Source organism: Pteropus medius, unplaced genomic scaffold (assembly GCF_902729225.1).
Source record: "Pteropus medius unplaced genomic scaffold, Ma_sr-lr_union100, whole genome shotgun sequence".
Classification (NCBI taxonomy): Eukaryota; Metazoa; Chordata; class Mammalia; order Chiroptera; family Pteropodidae; genus Pteropus; species Pteropus medius.
This window is the reverse complement of record NW_024342471.1, coordinates 9674714-9688735: the sequence shown is the minus strand read 5'-3', so window position 1 is coordinate 9688735 and position 14022 is coordinate 9674714. Positions and strand designations below refer to the sequence as shown.

The 14022-nt window shown below is 42.7% G+C and overlaps 1 protein-coding gene and 1 non-coding gene across 5 annotated transcripts in view; both read left to right on the top strand.

Annotated features, from left to right (window-relative positions):
• The window catches only part of LOC120603617 (formin-like protein 5), a 45601-nt gene that overhangs the window by 1692 nt on the left and 29887 nt on the right, over nucleotides 1-14022 (top strand). For 2 of the 4 annotated variants that reach the window (XM_039864277.1, XM_039864273.1), the window contains exon 2: nucleotides 1597-1710. The gene's annotated coding sequence lies outside the window, so the exon portion shown is untranslated. Of the gene's footprint in view, nucleotides 1-797; nucleotides 951-1596; nucleotides 1747-14022 lie in introns of all 4 variants that reach the window. The other 2 variants (XM_039864276.1, XM_039864274.1) reach the window with 2 other exon arrangements.
• On the top strand, nucleotides 5821-5939 carry LOC120604119 (5S ribosomal RNA). Its single transcript, XR_005653259.1, has one exon. It is a non-coding gene; the product is annotated as a 5S ribosomal RNA (ribosomal RNA).

Below are 14022 nucleotides of genomic sequence, written 5' to 3'. Positions count from 1 at the left end.
CTGCCCACAGAGGCCGGTAGGAAGGCTACCCAGGGTCTGCCACACCAGTGGCCGGTCAGAAGTAAGAGGAGGTAATGCTGAAGTACTTTTTAACGCAAGACGCTCAGCAAGGCACTTCGGGTGCATCTGGTCTATGCCGGGTTATGGGGTAGGTGCTGTCATATATCCGACTCTGGTTTGCCCATGAGCTGCAGAGAGGCTCTTGTCACACAGTCAGTGTCATTTAACCCAAATGGATCAACAGCGGAGGCTTTGTCCTTACTCCATTGAGACAGGCCCCTAGAGGACACAGACTACCAGTCTAGAAGCTCCCAGCTCTCCTGGCTGGTTTCTTTTAACTCTGCCCACAGCACTCAACTCCAAGACGTTTCCCTTGGTCTTCCCCAAACCTGCCAGCACTCTCTTCTCTGCTCTTTGCTCTCTGTATCACTGTGAAATATCTATTGACCAACCTTTAGGACCTTGGGGTGTTGGGGGGTGGTTCTTTGTGCAAACCCTGGCCAGCCCAGCAAAGAGCATAATACTGGGCAAGCCTTTTTCTGGGCCTCTAGTTCCTCTTCTGGTCCCAGATATCTAGGACCCTTGAGATTGGAAATCAACCTTGAAATGGCTTTTAGTCTTAATTGCACTTTAACAATGGAGAACTCTGAGAACAAAAATAGAATTTCCTCCAAATAGGCCATAAGCCAATTAGAGTGTTGATTAAATGATCATTAAGGCACACCTGGACTCCCCATCGAAGCCAGACTTCCCTGCAAACGTTTAGAACCTAGTCTGCTATACTGCTCTCCTCACAGCAGCACCTAAAGTGTCAGTGCCATTGCCTAAGGCTCTTCATTTCACAAATGGGGAAACTGAGGCCCAGAGTAGGAGCCCGAAACAATTTCTTGAGGAAGTGGTGCTTGGTCCACAGCCTTCTGAGAGAAAAAGAGAGGCTTGGGGAGTCTCAGGTAAGAGTCAAACCACTGGACCCTGGTCACTAGGATCACAGAGCATGTGTGGGGCAGGGACCTTCAGAAGGGGGGGCGCCCAGAAGGAAAAATGGGTGCAGCCAGGTGACTCTGGATGTGACTGTCCCTGGCACTTGGTGCGACACCTTGTGCATGAGAACCAGGCTATGTTCATTTCAGGGAAGCCACTGGGGACCTGGGGTGGAGCCCAGAGACCTCGTAAATTCACCACCAGCAGCAGCCCCCTGGGCTAGGGCTCCTCCAGTCTTGTGCTAGATGCAGTACATTGTGACAAATGGAAGGGAGAAGTTCCTTCCTCCCTTAGCCTTAAGCAGAGCCACCTGGGAGTTGGATAACCTGGAAGCAGCTTCAGGAGTCCTCCCCCAGATTTCTTGGAGGGGTGGGGGAAAGGCAGAGTTGGGAGGTAGAGCTAGATTGGTAATGTGTCAAGATTATGCACCGTAAACATTTCTCAGGTAAAGCCTAAATACAAAGAGTTTGAGAACCATGTAAAGTTTCTCAACTAGTAAGTATCAGAATTTAAAATTTGTATATCTTCTAAGCCAGTAAATCTGTTTCTTGGAATCTATGGTGAGACATAACCTCAGAACAAAGATAAATGCTTATACGAGATTGTTCTTTGCAGCACTCTTCATTCTGGTGGAAAATTGCAAACAACTACAGTCCCCTCGCTGGGAGCTGACTGCTTACAGCAACTCTGAGACCTCCGTACGTACGTACAGCGTGATGTTGCAACAAGGTAAATCTGTGAACATCAACCTGGGGAATGGCCAAGGTATATTTGTTAGGACAGTTTGCAGTGTCCCAGCAAGAAGGGGCTTTGGATATACTTGATGAGAACTTACGGGAAAACCTTTTCCAACTGGGAAGTTATTTCTGTTGACATTTTCCTCTGATCCAGTTTTGCCACCCCTCGCCCTTTTTCACATATGAAAAAACTGGGTCCCTGAGAGAAGAGGGTACTTGCTTGAAAATGAACCTGAAGTTTCATTGGTCTTCCCCACCCCTGCCAGCTCCTGGGACAGATCTGGGGTGGGGCTAGGTGGGGAAGGAAAGACGGGCAGGCATCAGAGCCCAGGCTTACCTGGATTCCTCCCAGGGGGCCATTTTAGGAAGAGTCCCAGGAACTCAAGGCCCCTCAGGCCAGAAAACAGACTGGATGGGTTGCATAGGCAGTTCCTGCCTCTATACTGGGGAGCCCAAATTAGAGGCTTCTGATGGTGAGGCTCCCTGTTGATTGTGCCTGTTTCTAATGAACTTGGTTATCACATAGGTTCAAATGAATGTTATGTAAATCCACTTAAAAAACCCTGCCCTTTTTACCTGGGAAATGGGAAAAGTGACCAATATTCACTAGGAGCCAACATGAGGCAAGGCTAGATCTGGCAGCATGAAGGAGATAGGGTTCTGTGGGGTGGGAGGAAGAGGCCAGTAAAGGCCAGGGTCAGTGAGTAATTCAGGGAAAGCTGGATTTGGTCAGCTGATAGGGCCTTGAAAGCCAGGGTCAAGAATTTGGTTTTGGCAATGTGGACAGTGTGTGTGCGTGCGTGGGTGCGTGGTGGGTGGGCAGAGCAGTGTTGGGGTTGGGGAAGCTTTCCCTTACCCGGTCAGTTCTTCTGGCTGGTATAGTAATTTAAACGACATACAGTAGGTTAACAAAAAAATCAAATTTAAATTTTAACATGTGTGCATGGGGAATTCATAAACAAATGAAAGTTCCAAAGACTGGCCAAATGAGGTATATATGTCATCTTGGACCAAGGAGGGCGAGGCAGGCAATTCATAGGTAGATGAGAAAGAGCAAACACCTTGCAAATAAATTCCTGCATGGTCACCCAGAAACAATGGGACACAGGAACAGATTTTTGCTTGGCTCCTTTCCGTCTGCCACACTTCATCCATATATGTGCTAAGGTGAATAAACATGCCAGAGTTTCCTTCCTGAAGCAGATTTTTCTATCTGAATGACTTTAGGCAGGAAAGGGGGACGTACCAAACTCTGCCTGAGCTTGTTGGGCTTTAATTATTTTCAGCTCAAAATAATCTGCATGCGAAGGTGGCACATTCTGGGGAGGCGAGATCCGGACCCCCACAGGAGCCCCTGCAGGCTCCTGAGGTGGTGCCTGAGGAGAGGTGGGAAGAGGTTGGAGGTAGGGTCATCAGTTGGCAGCTCTGGGTACCTGATGCCAAACAGGTGGAGACCTGTCTCTAAGATCTAGAGCTGCGGCTTTCTCACAGAAGTTCTGCATTTTCATCTAATGTGGCTTTCAGCTTAATATCTTAAAACGCCTGTAGTGTATCATTGGGCAACCACATTGCTTGGCTTTGCTCTAGTTGTTGGGTATCCACTCATGCATTTAGTTTTTGAGTGCCTGGTGCACGTCAAGCTGTGTGCTTGAAGAGGGGTAACCAACATCGAGGCTGTCATGAAGGGTTTAGGTAACAGCGCTGAGTGGTTCGAAGGGTATTTATGGGCATCAGCATTTGGAGCTACCAGCCAGGTGAGGTAGGCAAATCATCCGGACCCTTTGAGCCTCAGTTGTCTCATCTGTGAAACATCTGGCTTTGGTGAAGGTCAAATAATGGCTGTGAAAGCCCTTTGTGAATTATGTTCTTACAGAATGTGTTCATGTAGAAGAGCAAATACCATTATCAGAGTATCATAGCTCTCCTCTGATAGCTGTGAGGCATTCTTCCTTAGCTGAGAAATGAGAGTTGGGCATGATAGCCCTAAAGGTCTCTTCTTTGACGTGCTATTATCTAAAGCTTACATATTTGTGAAAGTTACACACGTGTAATGTACATGCCCACAGCTTAGGCAGCGCTAGGGTTTATATTTTATATTTACTGGTTTAAATGGTGGGAAATATTACCCAAAATTAGGTAATATGTCTAAAATTAGGTAATAATTTTAGATATATGTCTGCATGGCTTTCTTAAACAGCCAGGCTAAGCTTTGTTCTAGTTATGCTTAATTATCTGATTTTTTTCTGTGTGAACAGTTTGCATGAAAACGATATTTCATGTGGGCCCAAATTATAGCATATTAACTCAGGGGTATCAGTGTGGCCAGGATGTAGCAGTGACAGCAGGTAGGGATGCCACAATCTCTTCTCTTGATGCCCTCTGGCTTTTAGACATAGATTAAATGGTGAGTGTTGTGCTTTTTACTTTGGGGATTAAAAAAAATTCTTTTTGACTTTCTGATAGTCTGCTGTCATACCTGTAAGCCACTGGGTACTGGCACCGCTATTCATCGCTATAGAAACCACCTGGTCCGAGTTGGCTGGGGTGGGGCCGAGGAGACCTAATGACTGTTTTAAGTTATTTTTATTAGGGTCCTGTAGATAAGATACATGGGGATCAGATTTCATTTGGCATGTTTTCATCGTTTTTCTATGGGGGAATTTTCTTACCTCCTGGAGCATTTTTTAATTACAAAAGCAAATATACCATGTTACTTATGGCAAGTTAAACAATGCAAAGGCATATAAGGAAAAAGCAAATAACCTCGCTCCTCATCCCCGCCTTCCAACATTGGCAGTGATAACCAGGTCCCTGTTCTTCCTTTCTCCAGGTTTACCTGAACACATGCACACATGCACACATTCTGAGGGGTGTTTTTCTCTCCTCCCTCTTACATTTACCCCCAATTTTCAATGGGGCTACAACGAACATTTTCTACATCGATATCTTTACAGTTCTGAGAATTTTCTGAAATAGATTCTCTGAAGTGGAATTACCGGGACAAAGACTAAGTGAATATTTTTAAGGCATATTACGGAAGTGCTCTCCATGAGAGCATTTTTATAGAGTTTGAGTACTTGTCTCTCAGTCCTTAACCACATCAAGTGTCAGCAATTTTGTGATAATCTGTGTTCATTTGGTGGCTGAAGAATAGCCTTTGGTTCTTTTAATCTGCACTTTTTTATTATTAAGATTGGCAATCTTAAAATTTCATAAGAATTGGACGTTTATCGCCTGTGAATTATCGCCACATCTTTTGAGGTCTTCATGAATTTCTTTCTGATGTTGCTGGGGAAACTTTCCCCTATCTCCTTTAGTTCTTCTGGCTAGTCGAATAATTCAAATGAGACATATAGCAGATAAACAGGAGAAAATCAAATTTTAATACATGCCCACGGGAATTCACAGAAACGTGAAAGTTTCTAAGACAGTGAGGCCAAATGAGGTATATATATCATCTTAGACCAGGGAGGAGGAGGTAGGCAATTCATAGGCAGATGGGGAAGAGCAGACACCTGGCAAACAAATTCCTGCATGGTCACCCAGAAACAATGAGACACGGGAATCTAGCGAACAGATTTTTGCTTGGCTCCTCCCTGTTTGCCACACTTCGTTCATATGTGCTAAGATGAATGTGCTAATGTTCCCTTCTATCTCAGTGTCTTTAGGCAGGAAAGGGGGAGGTACCAAATGCTCCTGAGTTTGTTGGGCTTTAATTGTTTTCAGCTGGAAATGGGAGCCTCAGCTCAGACCCCACCACTGTCTTGCATGCCCGTTTTAATAGTAAGGCTGCTTAACCCTTGTTTGTCTTATTTGTTGCAGGTAGGTATTTTTCCCCCAAGATTATTGTTTGCCTTACATTTTTCTAAGCTGTGTTTTTAATGTTTAACCTATTTCCTGTTTAGAAAAAAAAGTGCAGCTCACTGCCAGCATTAATTTAATTTTATATAAACCCGCTCTTTGAGGCTGAAGCAAATCTGACCGGTTTTCAATGTGAAAATAAAATATAAAAACTGTTCTTGGAGTTATTTCTAAACAGAACTTGTCTCTAATCCTAATGTAACAGAAATGTATATGATGATCAATATTTAATAATTTTTGTGTCTATGGCCATGCTTCTCTGAACAAGCTCGATCCCATCTGATCTCGGAAGCTAAGCAGGGTCAGGCCTGGTTAGTACTTGGATGGGAGACCACCTAGGAAGACCAGGTGCTGTAGGCGTAAAAACTAAAAAAAATAAGGGATTGTAAGCTTACAAGGTCCTTGCAATGTGTAAGGTCAACCAAGGATCGCCTTGCCTAAAAAAAATAAATAAAATATTAATCATCATAATAATTTTTGTGTGTGTGGTAAATTTCAAAGCATAGAACAACACAAAGCAGAACATCACATTCTGCACAAAAATATCGCATTTCTCTCCGGATATTCTTGCCGTTCTTGTTGTGCGAGCAGCAAACTTTGCAGCGACCAGTTGGATTCTGTTTCCTTGATGTGGGTGGTGTGCTCTTGGGGAAATGTCTTCCAGACAGGTGAAGAGGTGTGATATCAGAGCTCGGTCAACCTCGAGTACATTGCTGCCCTGGCTTGTGATGCTTTCTTTTCCAGCGTTCTTTCAGTCAACGTCAGTCTGACGTTTACATGGCTGATCATGCGCTCAGGATTGTCCTTGAACAGGATGTAGGAGTTCAGCACTGTAATGTTGCAAAGGTGGTGAAAGAATTTCTTATACCAAAACTTGTGCCTTTTGCACGCAGTTGGCTAAAAAGTGAGCATCTGATCAGCCGAGCCCACCACTCCCATGTTCTCGTTATAATCCTCAATGACACATGTCTTCTTGGTGTTCTTTCCATTTCTGTTGTCTACTTCGATCACAGTATCATTGTGGAATGTTGTCAACACTGTCACCTCCTTCTTGTCACACCATTTCAGTGCCGTAAGTTCACCACAGAATTTGGCTACAGTCGTCTCGTTTGCAATCCTTTTTTTTTTTTTTCCCCCAGATCATTTGGTATCTTTTCTGTTCAAATGAGCTGTCCCCAACTGCTTTAATCCTATTTTGTTGAAATTCTCTGAAAAGCATGGGAGATGTATGGCAAACTTTGGGAGTAAGGTTAGGACTTTAATCACGTGTTATCTCAGGGTAAAGCTGCAGCCACAGAAGCCACTAGCGAGTATTCTCTGGGCAAACTGGAAACGGGTTGAACTTTTCCCTTGGTCAAATGTTGGCCTTTGTGATGTCTATTACTTTTAGGTTTAGGAAAAATACCAGTGATCAAAGGCTCTTTGCCTACACTTTCTTTTTGATTTTGTTTCTTAATGGATTAATTTAAAAAATTTTAACATTTAACCCTTTGCTACATCTGGAATTTTGGTTTACAAAGTAAGGTAAGAATCCCAATAATTTGTTTTCTGAATGGCATACCAAGTCTTATCTTACCCATCTTCATGGCGGTGTGGTGCCACCTTTTCCAAGGCACTGAGTTCTTACACTATTTTTCATGGCATATCCCAAGGAGGGAGTATTTTGAGACTCCTACTTTATAGGCTGAAAAGACAGATTTGGGCCAGAAAAGGAAAAACTTTGAATTTCTATAGCGGAAACAGATCCTTCTCCAGGAAGCTAATGACTCTTGTGCTTTAGGGACCCTTACTTGCCCTCATCTCTTCCAAGACCCTGGAAGAGGTCATATGTTTTTATAAAATGTACAAAATTAAGACATTTTCATTGTAATCAGTTAAGACCACTGTCTTATTCTGTTTGTGTTAGCCCGGACTTTTTTTTTTTTTTTTTTTTTGCATCTGGCTATAGGTTGAGTGAGAATACATTTAGCTTGGGTTTTCTATTTATGTGGTTTGTAATCACTTCCATGGGCAGTTCAGATATTGACAGCTGTCCTGGTACAGGAAAGGCTGTCTTGACACACAGTTGCAGGAACAGAGGTAGTATCACCGTGCGAAGGTGTCCTATAGCATCTGCACCAGAAGTACATAAGTAAAGGAAGATAAACAAGATTTGAAATATTTGGAGTCAGAAGCTGGTCTGCAGAAAATTCTTGCAATCATAAAGATTATAGAAATGGAAGCAGAGGACTGGGTTCATACCACCAATTTTTTAAAATGGAAGTTTTCTTTTGCCAAGAATGTACTTGATAATGCAGTGCATATGATTATAAATGCACATGTTAGAAGAAAGACTGAGTCATCTTTATTTTCTGTCTGTAAAACGATATTACAAAACCATTGTCATATTAAGGACAGTCAAAGAATACCCCTAAAAGAAAGAAGAAAACTTAGAGATGTTTCAGGCAGTTAATAAAAGTGTTGTTTTTTAAAACACAAAATACATTTTAAATTACCATTTATTTATTACATTTGCTTTACATTACACTTTAAAATGGAAGGATAACTTCTGTCACTTTACTGGAATTCCAGAAAGCATGCCTTTTCTAGGATCCACTAAATTGCATTCACCAATCACCCTAAAGTCTGCTAGTCTATGCATAAATGGTAATGGGCATTGCTGGGTGCAACTGTTTTGTTTGTTTGTTTTGTTTTTTTAAACAAATGACATATATTAGTTTCAGGTGTACAACATAGTGATTAGACCTTTATAAAACTTACGAAGTGAACAACCCGATTAGTCTGACACCCAAATGCTAGGTTTTATTTCCTGAATTTTCTGTTGTTTGTGATATTCGTTAGCTTTTAAAAATTTGTAGTCTGCTATGATTTTTTTCCTCATTTTGAATAAATAGTCACATTTGTGCCAAATTTTGTATATTTAATTTTATATTCTTAACGAAGACTCCCAAATTATGGAAGTTTCAGGTTCCATAAAACCTGGATTTGCCTTCAGCCCTTAGGATGAATATTTTGGCAAAGATTAAGCTTTACCCATTCATAAGATGTGGATGTAATTTGTCCCCTCTGGTCCTTTGGAAAATGAAATTTCTTGCCCTTTACCCTGATTTTGATGCTGAAATAAAACTTAATGGTGTTAAGTGGATGATACTTGAGGCACTCTGTTTTTCACCTTGCCTTTTTTACTTATCAGTACATCTTAAAAACTTTTCTTTGTACTCGAAGAGCTTCCTCTTCCTCATTCTTTTCAGCAATTACCTCTTCTTCCCTTGTATGAATATACCACGTGTCCCGTGGGTTGTCATTTGGGTTGCCGTAGCGAGTAACCTTATACATATATCATTTCACATGAATACAATCATTGAACAAATTCTCACTTGCACTCCCATGAGTGTATGAGACAAGTTTCAGTTGGAAATGATTTTTTTCAGGTTTATTTTTTATTGTGGAAAAATATAAAATGGACCATTTTAATTATTTTTAGGTGTACAGTTCAGTGGTGTTAAGTCTGTTCACGTTGTTGTTTAGCCATCACCACCATCTACCTCCAAAACTTTTTCATCCTTCCAAACAGAAACTCTACCCGTAAACAGTAGCTCCCTGTTCTTTCCTCTCTCCAGCCCCTGGCAACCACCATTTTACTTTTTGTATCTTATAAATTTGACTACTGTAGGGACCGCATAGAAGTGGAATCTACATAGTACTTGTCCTTTTGTGTCTGGCTTATTTCATTTAACATTATATCTTCAGGGTTCATCCATATTTTAGCCTGTGTCAGAATGGCATTCCTTTTTAAGGCTGAATAGTATCCATTGTGTGTATATATCAGATTTTGTTTACCCATTCATTCATCAATAGACCCTTGGGTCGTTTCCACCTTTTGGCTATTGCTATTAATGCTGCTATGAACATAGCTATCCGAATCCCTGTTTTCAGTTCTTTTGGGTATACATCCAGAGGTTTCACCAGATTTTGAAGGCATTGCTGTGTTGTCTCTCAGCTTTCAGTATTGTAGTCGGGAAGTCCCAAGTCATTCTGAATACTGATACTTTGTATATGACCTAGTTTTTCTTTAGGAATCTCCTCTCATCCTTAGTGAACTGGAATTTCTTGATAATATGCTCTGACAGGAGTCTGTTTTTCTCATTGTGCTGGGAGTTCTGAGAGTCAAGTTGAGGATGAAAGCCTGGGGCGAGGGGGTCTCACCATGTAGAATTATGAGCTCTGTGCCTCGCTGGCAGTGTTCCCAGAGCTGAGTGGAGGAAGAGGGCTGAGGGTCTGGACATCCTCAACAGTCAGTACATGAACTTTTGTATAATTCCTCTGTTGGTATCTTCTCTGTCTCTCATATCGAGTGTCCACCTGTCCAGGGACCTACCCCCTCCTAAAAATAAATTTTTGATCGGCCAGGTTCTGGGTTGCAGCCATGGTGGCATGGGGGTAGAACAGGGAGGGCATTTAGGAGTCTACTGTCTTTATTTTGTAAGCTGCTTTTTAAACCCTCTTCTACTAATCTTCCTTCCTGTAGCAGCCCACCCCGCACCACACCTTCATGCCTCTTCCTGGTAGTACCACTAATTTCTGAGACTTTTAAGGATTCTGTGGCATAAGTCAGGTTAAATTTTCACCTTATTGCCGGCTTGACTTTGCTGTCGGCTAATACTAGTCTATTTATTTTCTACTCTCAAAAATTTTGTTATCTCCTCTTCCATTCTCCTCTTTCTTGTAAGTTCATGCTTTTGAAAGAGGAGTTTCAAGAGGGAGCCAAGTTATATGCCTGTGACAGACTTAGTCTTCAACTTAATTTTTTGCCACATGGCTTCCTCGTGGTCCCAACACCCTGTGTTGACGAGTCTGCCTTTCTCCCTGTCATTTGAGATGCCACCTTTATCCTTCACCAAACAGAAAGTCCCATTTGTCTGTGGGTCCTATTGCTGAGCTTTCACTTCCGTTTCAATGTGTATTAAGCACATTCTGTGTACCAGGCTCTGACCTGGGCACTGGAGGTAAAAGCAGTGTGTAAGCAAAGCCCCTGCCTCATGGAGAGTATATTCTAGCGAAGGGGCACAGGCGATAAACAGATAATGTCAGAGAGCAATAAGTACCGGGAAGAAAAATAAAGCAGAACACCGGCATAGAGAATGAGAGGCTGAGTAGGTAAGTTGGACAAAAGAGTGCCATCTCAGGAGGTGACAGTGCGTAGACTCGCTAACGAACTGGAAACGCCAGCCACGCGCGGATCTTCAGAGGGTGATGTTGAGGGCAGAGGAAAAACCAAGAGCCTCTGAGACAGAAACGAGCCGGGGGAGTGTGAGGAATAATAACACTGCCTGCTGGAGTCCTGCAGGCAGAGGGCAGAGTGGTACATGGGTCAGATTATGCGAGGCCTGGTAGGTCATGGAAAAAAGGATGTATTTTTGTGTATTTTATTCCACATACGATGGGAAGTGATTGGAGACTGGAGAGCAGGAGAATAGAGACGCAAGCACCGTTACATTTTAAAAGCATAGCTGTGGTTATTGTGTAGAGCAGGAGTCCCTAACCCCTGGGCCACGGACCGGTACTGGTCCATGGCCTGTTAGGAACTCGGCTGCACAGCAGGTGAGTGGCAGGCAAGTAAGGGAAGCTTCATCTGTATTTGCGGCTGCTCCCCAGCGCTAGCATCCCTGCCTCAGATCGTCGTCAGGCATCAGATTCCCATAGGAGCACTAGTCTCTGGTGCCAAAAAGGTTGGAGGTTGCTGGTATAGAGAACAGACAAGGGGAGGAGGCAAGAGTAGCAACAGTTAGGAGGCTGTTCCATAACCCAGGGAGAGAGAGTGGTGACTTGGACTAATGAGCTTGGGTGGATGAGGTGAAGAAACAGTTGGTTCTGGAATATGTTTTGAAGATAGAGCCAACAAAACAGACGGGCTGTAGGATTGGATGGGGAGGGAGAGGATAAGAATTAAGTAACTGGGGGAGTGGCAGTAATTAATTAAGCTTAACTAGGTTACTTGACACGAAGTTGTTTATTCTTCATAACCATTTGAGAAAAAATGATATCTTTTTGAAGAGTAAAGGAAATGAAGGCAGGTTACATAACAGTTTCCGTAATTCGCCTGCAATTACCTATGGGTCATTGGAGGAGACAGGAATTTACTTCTGTAAGGTCAGTAGTGATGTCTTCGCTTTCACTTCTGATTCTGGAAATTTTGAGTCTTCTTTTTTCTCTTGGTCAGTCTAGCTAAGGGTTTGTCAGTTAAAAAAATATCTTCAAAGAACCAACTTTTGGTTTTGTTAATTTTCTCTGTTCTGTTCTCCATGTCATTAATTTCTGCTCTAATCTTTTTTATTTCTTTCCTCCTGCTTGATTTAGGTTTAGTTTGCTCTATTTTTCTTCTTTTCCAGTGCCTTAAGATGGAAGATTGGGTTGTTGATATGAAATCTTCATTTTTTAAAAATAAGTGTTTATAGCTATGAATTTCCCTTCATGCACTGCTTTAGCTACATCCCACACGTTTTGGTATTTTCGTATATTTCACAGTATTTTCTGTTTTCCTTTGTGATTTCTTCTTTGAGTTATTCATTGGTTATTTAGGAATATGTTTAATTTCCACATATTTGTGAGTTTCCCAAATGTCTTCCTCTCGTTTTCAAATTTCATTCCTTATGCTCAGAGAACATACTTTGTATTATTTCAGTCTTTTTAAATCTATCGAGGTTTGTTTTATGGCCTAGCATGTGGTCTCTGGAGAATGGTCCATGTATATGTGAGAAGAAGGTGTACTGAGGTTGTTGGGTAGAGAGTTCTGTAGATGTCTGGTAGGTTTAGCTGGTTTACAGTGTTGTGCAGGGCTTCTGTTTCCTTGTTGATCTTCTGCCTAGTTATTCTATCCATTATTGAAAGTGGGATGTTGAAGCATTCAGCTATTGTTGAATTGTCTACTCCTCCCTTCATTGCTGTCAGTTTTTGCTTCATATATTTTGGTGCTCTGTTATTAGGTGCCTATGTGTTTAAAGTTCTTACATCTTCCTGAAGGATCGACCCTTTTATCATTATAAAATGTCCCTCTTTACTTCTGGTAGGGGATAGTATTTTAAACCCAGACAGCCTTACTCCGAAACCCGTGCTCCTAATCCCACACCAACTGCCCTGCCTCCGAAGGTCATCCTCAGGTGTTCCTCTGGCTTCTTTTCTCATTCTGGACTCATCCAGGTGTTCTGTGTCAGCTGGATTTTCCTGCCCTAGGCCTTGATAAGACCAGCTGAAATTCTATTCTGTACTCTGGGGAAGTCCCAAGCCCTCCTCCAAATGCTTACAGATTGCTAGAAATTCTCATTATCTATCATCTTGGGCCCTGAAGTTCGCTTGCCCACGATCATGCCCTGGTTCTGTATAGTCTTCACATTTCAATCACTTACACCTCTCCCAGTGTCTCCCCTCAGGCTCCCCACCCCTCAGCAAAACTTGCTAACACAAGTAAGCCACCTACCGCAGGAAGGTGAGAGGAAGGGTATACTTTACAGAAAATCAGAAAGCTTCTAGTCCCGTGCTTTCCGTCCATGGGCATCATTTGATGCCTCAGCTGCTGGGAGATTGGTCATGGCCCAGCAGCACCCAGACCTCCATCGCCTGCTCCTGGCTCTGCTCTCCTCTCCCCTCTGTATCGAGCCCCTCCTTCCCTCTCCCTTCACCCCCTTTCTCTTCTGGAGCAAAACAAATCTCTGCTTTCTGCAGAGCCATTTAATGGCTGCTTTTGTTGTCTTTGTTTCTTTTAGCTTCTCAAGCGTCGGGCTCTAACTGTCCACTTTGGTTGAAATCCTCAAGGTTTTTCTCTAAACCCAGGCTAACTTAAGAATAGTGTGAGGCCAGCAGTTAGGTAGAAAACTCCCCACCTGGCTCCGCTTGCTGCATTTATTGTCCTGACTTTCTGCTGTGGTTGGGTGAAATATCGCCATTTCCTGGACATTTCGATTATTTGTGAGAGCAGAATATTTGAAGCCGGGACCTTCCACAAGAGTCTCAGAGATCTGTGACGATGAGGAAATTATCAAACTGAAGCCCAGAGAGAGCCTATAGCAAGCCAGGGGTGGAGCCAGCCCTCAACCCCAGCCCCGGGATGTGCTTGGACTCTGATGGACCCTGATATTGGGTGTACCTTGGTCATTCCCTTCCCTTCCTAAGCCCAACTTCCTGTATGGGAAATGGGAATAGTGGCACTATCTCATCCCAAGGCTTTTGTCAGAGATAAATGACAAAATGCTTATGTCATGCTTTGCCTAATGCTTGGCACATAGTATTAGGGAAAGTTACACAAAAGAATAGTCCCTTGTTATGTTTTATGATTTCCTACAATTTTGTAATCTGTATTTCTTAAACTGTGTGTGTGCGTGTGTGTGTGTGTGTGTGTTTCATATGGGAAAGACAAGCTTATGTAGTAAATCAATAGCAAGAGAATAGT